The following is a 10,000-nucleotide window of genomic DNA, read 5'->3' as shown; positions in this document are numbered from 1 at the left end:
AATGTGGATTAGGATAAATTTGACAGGTTCTGGTGCGCGGAGTTATCTTCACGAAACTAATTTATTAACTGAATTTTACGTCTTACTTGAAGGAAAGCAAACAAAGATATATATATGTAGACACATGTGCCGATAGATACGAAACAACACAATTTTACTATCTTACTGATAATATTCATATTGAAATAGCGACCATTTCCAAAGCATTGTGGGTAAGAAAACGTTAGCACAACTAAAGGTATGACAGCTACTGCTACTGATGCTACTACAACAGCTATAGTATTACTACTACAGATGCTACTACTACAGATGCTACTACTACAGATGCTACTGCTACTATTATATTTTTTTGTTGCTGCAGTTCACTAAGCTGTAAATGAGTCCTGGTAATGCCTGGAAAGTTAAACCAGCGAGGAACCGGCGGACCATTTGTAATTTCATTCACTTATACGCCATGGAAACCGGGTAAACTCCCAACGGTAGTCACAGATGGATTATTTTGAGTGTGATTTCGTAAGCGTTCAGGCTTTCATTCATTTTATTATTTTTTTTTTGTAATAAAAGCAACATTCGTCTAACAATGGTGAATTGTCAATATATCAGCATTTCATAAAGGGTCATTACAGATAACACACAAGAACTCTCGAGCTGTTGCATACACACAGTTTCCGTGATACTATTGCTCGTAAATCAGTCCTTCAACTGAGAGGTCGGTAGCCAACTCCAGGAAGCAGAAAATTGGGTTTGAACACGGGGATAAAATCTAACGAGTCTCTCACTCGTCAATTCAATAACCTAGTTGCGGGTCCTAGTTGGATTCTCAATGGTAAGATTTTCGGTCCCATTGTCGGAACCTGCTGCAATTCGTATCCGTTAGAAAAGCAGTTTGTTTCATGTTTCTTCAGTCCACTCAGTTGAAAATTCGTGCATCTGCTGTACAGTAGCATACACATGTCAATGCATGATGTCATCGAATTTCTTTGGCTACCACACATAAATACTGCGGTGAATTAGAACGCTTCTATCTACATAACGATAAACTTCAGATTTGGAGACATGAGTGTACTGACCATGTATACAAACAATATTTCGGTTAATTGTATAAGTCGTTTGTTTGCATTTGAAATTCGTTTCCCTTCAGAATCGACTTATCCTCCTGCGCTTTAAATAAAATTGCGTTCTAACACTCTGAAATATCCAATTAATTAAAACCTGCTATATTTCTTTATTTTTCAGGTGAGTGTCTTATATGTATCACTTGGTGCGAGAGGTATGTAACAGATTTCCTCTAAAGGTAAGATAGAATACTCATTTAGTGACATTTATTATCTAATTTAGTACAGTATTTCAGCAGAGTTCCTATTGTCGGATGCAAGCTACTTTTGAAATGTGGCAAAGTATATTTATTAATATGAAATATCTGTTGGATGTTATGTTCGAGTTTTTCAGAATTAAGTATTACATATTTGAATTTATGGGCGCGTGCACACACGCATGTAAGCAGGCACAAACGCAAGCACACATACACACACTGGTGTGTGTGTTTGTGTCTTTGTGAGTTTGTGTTTGTGTGTGTGCATGTGTGTGTGTGTGTGTGTGTGTGTGTGCATGTGTGTGTGTGTGAGGCACTTAGCCTGGTGACTTGTCCTCACGATTACGAGATCGTAGGTTCAAATTCCGGACCGGGTAGTGCGTTGTGTTCTTGAGCAAAACATTTCCTCTCACGTTGTTCTTCTAACAATTCGACACCTGATATTTGGCACACCATGCACTTCTACAGGGATGTCGATTCGGTGGTAGGCTTGCACTTATGTACAGCACAAAACATTTGATCATTATAAACAAATTGTTTAGGCATTTGTGCATGTACAAATGATTTTCGTGAAGGACGTGGTTTAGTGGTTTGGGCTTTGCTCTCACGATCACAAGATCGTGGGTTCGATTCCCAGACAGGCTGTGCATTGCGTTCTTGAGCAAGAGACTAAATCCCAGGATACTTCGTAACCCGAAAACATGAAAGGTATAGTGGAACCCGAAGGGATTTGAACTCAGCATGTTAACTCAGACGAAATGCCGCTAAGCATTTTGGCTAGCGCGCTAACGATTCTGAGAACTCGCCACCTTGATAGAAATAATAACTATTTTATTCTTTTTTCTACCATTCCTCTTCTTCTACTTCTTCTTCTTCGTATTATTATTATTATTATTATTATTATTATTATTATTATTATTATTATTATTATTATTATTATTATTATTATTATTATTTAACGGCGGTGAGCTGGCAGAATAATTAACAAGCAGGATGAAATGTTTAGCGGTATTTCCTCTGCCGCTATATTCTGAGTTCAAATCCCCACGAGATCGACTTTCCATTTCAACCTCACGGGGACGAAAAATTAAGTACTAGTATGTATACATATATATATATATATATGTAAATACATATATGTATGTGTGTATCTATATATTTATATATATGTATATATATATATATATATGTGTGTGTGTGTGTGTGTGTGTGTGTGAATATATCTATGTGTATATATATGTATGTGAATATATATGCAAATATATGTACATGTAAATATATGCGCATATATATATATATATATATATATATATATATATATATATATATATATATATATATATATATATGTATATGTATGCATGTATATGTGTGTATATATATGTATATATATGCATACACACTTTGCTGGGTGGAGGTACTTATCTCCCCTTTGAAAATATAAGGACACAGAAAATGCGTTATGGAAAACTTGAAACGGTGTTTCCTGGGGCTAAATAACAGTGGTATCCTTCTCTTTCATGGGACTGTCACATTAAGTTGACAATATACCATCACTTTATTTATATATATATATATATATATATATATATATATACATATATATATATACATATATATATATATATATATATATATATATATATATATATATATATATATATATATATATATATATATATATATATATATATACATATATATATATATATATATATATATATATACATACATATATATATATATATATATATATATATATATATATATATATATATATATATATATGCATATGTATGTGTATATATGCATGTATGTGCATATATATGTGTGTGTACATATATGTATATATGTGTATATATGCAATCATTGCATCAATTAAAAAAGCAGAGCAATCCTCAGCTGCACACAGACATACAATTTATTTAATTAAATGTCTTTGTGCAGCTGAGGATTGCTCTCCTATTTAAATTGATGTAACGATTTCATTGTTCTATTAAATGGAGTTGCATGAAACGATCGTACTGCTTTAACTCTGGATATTCTTGTTGCTTATTTTGATTTTAATCACCATGCTTTGAAATGTTATGAATAATACCGTACTAAATTCTGATGCCTCAACACAAGTACCATTTTCCCCTGAATCGAAATTTTTGCTGTGTATATATATAGGTATATATATGTGTGTATATATGTGTTTATATATGTATATTTTATATGTGTGTATGTATATATATACTATGTGCATATATAGATGTGTATAGGTATGTATATTTATATATATGTGTGCATTTGCATATATATATGTATATATATGTGTGTATGCATATATACGTATATTTGTGTATATGTGTTTATATGTATGTGTATATATGTGCGTGTATATATACATATATAATATATCTATATATATATATGTATATATATGTATATATGTATGTGTATATATACATATACGTATGCATGTATATATGTATGTGTGCGTATATATTTATATGTGTGTTTATATTTGTGTGTGTATATATATATATGTATGTGTGCATGTATATATATGTATATATGTATAAATACATGTTTGTGTATGTGTGTTTAAGATTGGTGAATTATGGATTCCTGTATTTTGTGTAATGGCCTTCTGTGTATAGTTTATGAAATGGATCATCAAATGATAAATTTTAAATGGGAAAACACTTAAAATATAATAGGTTCAGAAAAGTACTTCCTTCAGCTAAATGTTAATCTTTCATTAAATTCTGCAGCTTTAACAATATCTTTATATAACAACTTTTGTATTCTTTGAAACAAAAGTAATTATACGCCTAGCAGTGTATATTACATGAGATAAGCGAATTCGTATTTCAGAATAAGCTTGATTTCCGTTGTTCACATAAAATTACTTTTTATACTGAGGCTTAGTCAGAAACGGCCCGTGGACAAATCAAGAAATATTTGAAACATTTAAATTTCTTCTCTGCTGCCTGAACAAGTAGTGCATTAAGGTGGATTATAATCATTCCCCGAAGACTGGATTTACAGAGAAACTAGTAACTGCAGTGTAACCGAAGGTAAATCCAGATTTTAAGCAAAATTTTACAGTCAAAATATACACACACATGCGCATTCGATACACACACACACACACACACACACACACACACACACACACACACACACACACACACACACATACATATATATATATATATATATATACAGTCCTACACACACACACATACACTTATATATATATATATATATATATATATACATACCTCTTTCTCTCTCTATCTCTCTTCTGTATATATATATAGAGAGAGAGAGATAGATAGAGAGAAAACATATATGTAATTATGTACGTTTAATTAAATGTGCGATTTATATTTATATGAACTGCGTGTATGTGTATGCATGTTCATACTTTCATGCTTATGTGGTAAGAAACAGTGTTTATGAGCAAATATATAAACGGATGTCATATGTAATATGAGCGACAAACATGTATTCTCACGGTGAAAATACGGTGGTGTGATGAACCATGTGATTTTCAGTGGCCACAGAACATTAGCAAATGAACTCATTTAGTTTCCGATTATAGGGATTTATAGTTCACCTTTGACACACGTGCAGACACATGCATATATTAATGTATATTAAAAACTAAAGTATAATGGTGAAACATGTACTAACAGCAAAATGCAAGCAAAGAATCAACGCGAAGATACGACACACATCAAATGCATTGTGAAATCTAGCCGAACAGAACTAGAGTATAAATTGAGAGCTTGAGCACTATTCGATGCGTGGGGGCATCCTTCGTGGTTCACGGGCTGGTGTTGCTAGACTGAAAAGCTGAGGCGATGTTATAAGTGAAACACTTTGTGACCTTGTCACTGAGTTTTATTGTGTATAAAATGCGGGCGTGAAGCATATGTGCTGCCAAGAATAGTTAACATAAACCTAGCTGAGCTAAAACCAGTTAGTTGACATAAAGTGCCAGGCCTGCTGCAGGTAGTAGCGCTAAAGTACAAGAATGAGGGATGGTCACAAAAATGCAGTGGTTGGGTGGTTTGATTGGTGAAGAGACGATTAAGATCTGGGAAAATTGTGATTGATGTTAAAATTGAAATCATGTGTGTACGGATTATCCATGTGTCGATTCGTATTGTGAGAGCCATAGTCATAGTGTCAGTGGCTAGTTGGAATTAACAGGGAACAGTAAAGGAAGCGGATATATTTGTAGGAATGAGGGAGGGGTATTTCAAGTTACAATAACTGCTAGTATTTGTTGTTTATATCCACCTCCGAGTAGCGATTCACAGTCAGACGAAGTTCTAGGCATATGCAGTGACTTCTTAAATACAGTAAGGTCACATTTCACAAAATACTAAGAAAATGAATAAACATATCCGGCATTCCGCTTACCAAAATTAATCATAGAGTGTATAACATTAACTAAATGTTACCCTTGCTTGCATTGTAACTAACAATATCTATTTCTTACACAAGGAGATTCATAGTATCGTAATACCCGTAAAACCATAACTTACTATCACCTAATAATTATCAAAACTAAATTTGAAGCTTCATGAATTTAACATATATGTTGTTTTGCATACGCAGTAACACAATCCTTGCAGGTTCACGTTAAATAAATGGCTAGGAATTTAATAGATGATGCCGAGACAAACAAAAGCAACTGACTGATGCCACAGCTGTTTTGTGTAAAACATACAAAAAAAATACCCACTATATTAGTTATGAATGCTGTCTAGGTAGCAAAATCTAATAGACAACATCGTATCCTAGCCTGCTTCAGAGCTAATATGCAACCGATTAGCTCCACGAATAGTTGAGGTTTAATTTTCTATTAAATTCAAACTTTGCAACATATACCATCATAATTCGATAGAAGGTGAGAAATTAATTCCGCGAATATGAATAATTCATATATTAGCAACTATTTCTGTTTAATATTGTCTCATACAATGTTAGACACTATTATAATATCTTTGCTTAGTAGTTAGTGGCAGTGGAATTACCAATAACGAAGTTGAGAAATCTTGGAAGATAAACTGTAGTTGAAGGCAAAGTTATATTTGTAAAATTGAAAGAAGAATGTAATAGGATATAATTCGTAACGAAATCGAGTGATGTTAGATTGGCGATTATATAGATACGATACTTAATATTATATATATTTTTGTACAAATGTGTATGTTTGTGTATACGTGTGTGTTCGTGCGTGTGAGTCCGTGTGAGTGTCACCGACAATTTAGACACTAAGGATTCAATTGGTGAATTAATTGAATTAGGTGCTCTTTGAATTAACGTCTAAGTGTTTGAGTATTGCACGCACACACGTTCCCTTACCGTAATTCTCAGGTTGATTCAGCGTTACACAGTGTGTCAAAGCTCTGATCTTGAATTGCAGATACAAGTCATTCAATATATACAGTTTCTGTCCAACTAGCTTCACTCAAAATATACGGGTTAATCTGAGGTTGTAGAAAATACGGTTTGCACAATACATGCCACACAGAGGCATGAAATATGAATCTATTGGTGCATATATGTCTGTGCGCACGCGTGTGTTTGTATAAAGTCTACTTTTGTCACTTCATACACATTTTACTAAAATTTCACTCCAGGAGTTTTAGCTAAGTGTGTATGAAGACAAAGGATTGGTGCAGATATCGTGGACGGGTTGCGTCATTAATGCAATACCGTTTAACAGCACGAGTACATAATTAGAAGTTCCAACCTTTAAGTCAATTATACGATTAGCATCAATTTACACCAGTGTGCATTTTCATTTACCCTTTGCCTTTTGGATACAGTGGGCAATTTTGTACCGATCTTTATATATATATATATATATATATATATATATATATAATATACATAATATAATATATATGATATATATAATATAATAATATATATAATATATGATATATATATATATATATATATATATATATATATATATATATATATATATCATATATATATATATATATATATATATATATATATATATATATAATGTAATATGTATAATATATACAATATATAATATGTATGATATACATAATATAAATTATATGTATATTATATATATATATATATATATATATATATATATATATATATATATATATATATATAATATATAATATATATATATATATATATATATATATATATATAGTATATAGTAACAGACTGAGGAAAAGAAATCATTCAAAGGGGTGTGTTAAGTATCCAATTCACTGGTACTTCAGTTGGATACCATATAGATATTGGTATAATTCAATAATAAAGATAAATTAAATATAGAGATATTCTATTGACATTCAATAATTCATTTATATTACATTACATTAAATACTCTGATTATAATACATAGCATAACATAATATTACATAAATAATCATAAAAACCGCAAAAGACCAACAAACTGTTTTGACATACATACATTTTTTTTTTCTCTGCTGTACATAATGACAGTTCAATAACATATAAGTCACTTCAGGGTCAATTTGGTTCAGAAAGACGAAATTCCGTCTCGAAGGGACGGCTGGATTGTAAAAGTTATATATGTATAACTTTGTAGACGAAAGATCTGGCAACTTTTAAAAATCGAGATATTTCTAAATCGCTATGCTCAGCCTTTATAACCACAATAACAGCATGCTTCTTCATTTCTTGAGTAAGCTGGGGGTCTATCATTATTCATTTCTGAAACAACAATTATACAGAGTTGACAAAAATGCAGCAATGACCCCAAAAAGGTATGTCCTCAAATACCTTATGCATCATGTATATACACAGACATACAAACGCATATATGTGCTTATCTGTGTTTGCATACTGGGGAGAAAACTATTTTTTTTCAATATATAGTGATTATTAAATAAATGTATTATGAATTAGAAATGACTTACGCAATCAGAAGGTACTACCATTTTATATATATATATATCAGTTCTTCATAAATCATTATTTTTTAAAACTTTACCTAACTTCCTGGAACACTGTTCGTTGCTATTTGGAATTAATAATATATTTGGAGTGTAAACCTTATCTACTATAATAGCTGAAGTCGAAATAATTATACGTTCAATCAGTCCAGAAAAATCATCATTTTTATCATCCTCATCTTTGTCGCTGCTGTTGTCCTCATCTCTATCATCACTATCGTCGTCACACATCATCATCATCACCTTTTATCGTCATCATCGTCATCATCGGCGTCATCGTCAATATTACCACCAGCACTGAAATCATTGTCAGCATTACCATCATCATCATCATCATCATCATCATCATCATCATCGTCACCATCACCATCATCATCTTTACCATCTTTGTAGTAAGAGTCATTATCATTAATATTGTCGTCATTATGTATGTCATTAGAGCAGCGATAATTACAATAATGATGGTGATCACCCTTATTATCAAAGATTGCCCATTGTTCCCAGTCGTCATCATTTTGTTACTGCGATTTTAATGATGATTATCCTCATGATGATGATAATGTGATGAAGATAATGTTCTCAGCCTTCATGATATTCACCATCATCATCATCTTAATTTCATCATCATCATCACCATTATCATTGTGCTGATCATAATCGGTACTCGAATAATGGTGATAAGCAGTTCATGGTCGACAAATATACTGTATATCAGGCGTGGAGTGATATAATGACAGCTTGTTGAGTAGATTATGATGATGGCGACTTTTAAGATTGATTATGGTAATGAAGCAAGAAGGAAGAGGAGGTTATGGTGAGGCTGGGGAGGATTATCATGAAGATTACTGTTATGTTGATCACAATGGTGAAGGTGATAGTGTTGATGCTGGAACTGGTAACAATAATAGTGAAGTGGATTCTAGTTATCTGTTTCTACATATTCTCGTGTGACCTTGACGGTTCTTTTCCTCTATGGATATGTCTGCGTGACCTTCGCCTGTGCATGTGTACACAGGAGTGTATCTCTGTGCTTGCGCGTGTGGTCATTGGTATATATGTGCGTATGAGTTTGTGCGAGTGGGAGAAAAAGAGACCTTATCGCTGATATTATATAGCAAAGATTTTATCTATCTTAAAATGTTTAAAACCTCGATAATATGATACACGCCTGTTTATACTGAAAGCCAGTTAATAAATTTTTCTCTATCATTATCGTTTAATAATCACACATCCACATATTAACACATAAAAATTTGTTTGTAAATGTTTCAATTCCATCTGATGAAACTATCTCCCCGAAAACAAATAAAAGTAATATAAATACAAAAAACTTTCTATATATAAACATTTCAAAAATGAAATATCTGAACGTGCGGGTTAAAAGCAGATTTAATCAAATAGGAAAGCGGATATAAATAAATACTGCAATTTGCACAGTGCGAAAAACTGCTTCCAAAAATACACAACAAACAAACGTATATTATAGAAAGTGGTCGTATTGCGTAAATTATAACATTACAATAGAAAGAAATATACTCAAACGACATATATATATATATATATATAATATATATATATATATATATACACACATCGCACATACACACGCTAAAAAAAAAGTAATACGAGAAACTAGGTAAACACGCAAGTTAAACGAACATTAGCTCGGTGATACAGACAGCGGATGCATTACTGCTCCATAACT

The 10,000-nt window shown here is 32.0% G+C and overlaps 1 protein-coding gene across 12 annotated transcripts in view; it reads left to right on the top strand.

The window, feature by feature from the left end:
- LOC106870663 (uncharacterized) overlaps positions 1 to 10,000 on the top strand; it is a 1,027,926-nt gene that overhangs the window by 529,450 nt on the left and 488,476 nt on the right. For 4 of the 12 annotated variants that reach the window (XM_089362724.1, XM_089362742.1, XM_089362744.1 and 1 more), the window contains one exon: positions 1,237 to 1,294. The exons of the other annotated variants lie outside the window; for them this stretch is intronic. The gene's annotated coding sequence lies outside the window, so the exon portion shown is untranslated. The remainder of the gene's footprint in view (positions 1 to 1,236; positions 1,295 to 10,000) is intronic. 12 annotated transcript variants of the gene reach the window in all.

This window comes from Octopus bimaculoides, chromosome 1 (genome assembly GCF_046866305.1).
Source record: "Octopus bimaculoides isolate indiv1 chromosome 1, ASM4686630v1, whole genome shotgun sequence".
Lineage (NCBI taxonomy): Eukaryota > Metazoa > Mollusca > Cephalopoda > Octopoda > Octopodidae > Octopus > Octopus bimaculoides.
The sequence above is the reverse complement of the archived record's forward strand: the minus strand, read 5'-3'. Positions and strand labels throughout refer to the sequence as shown.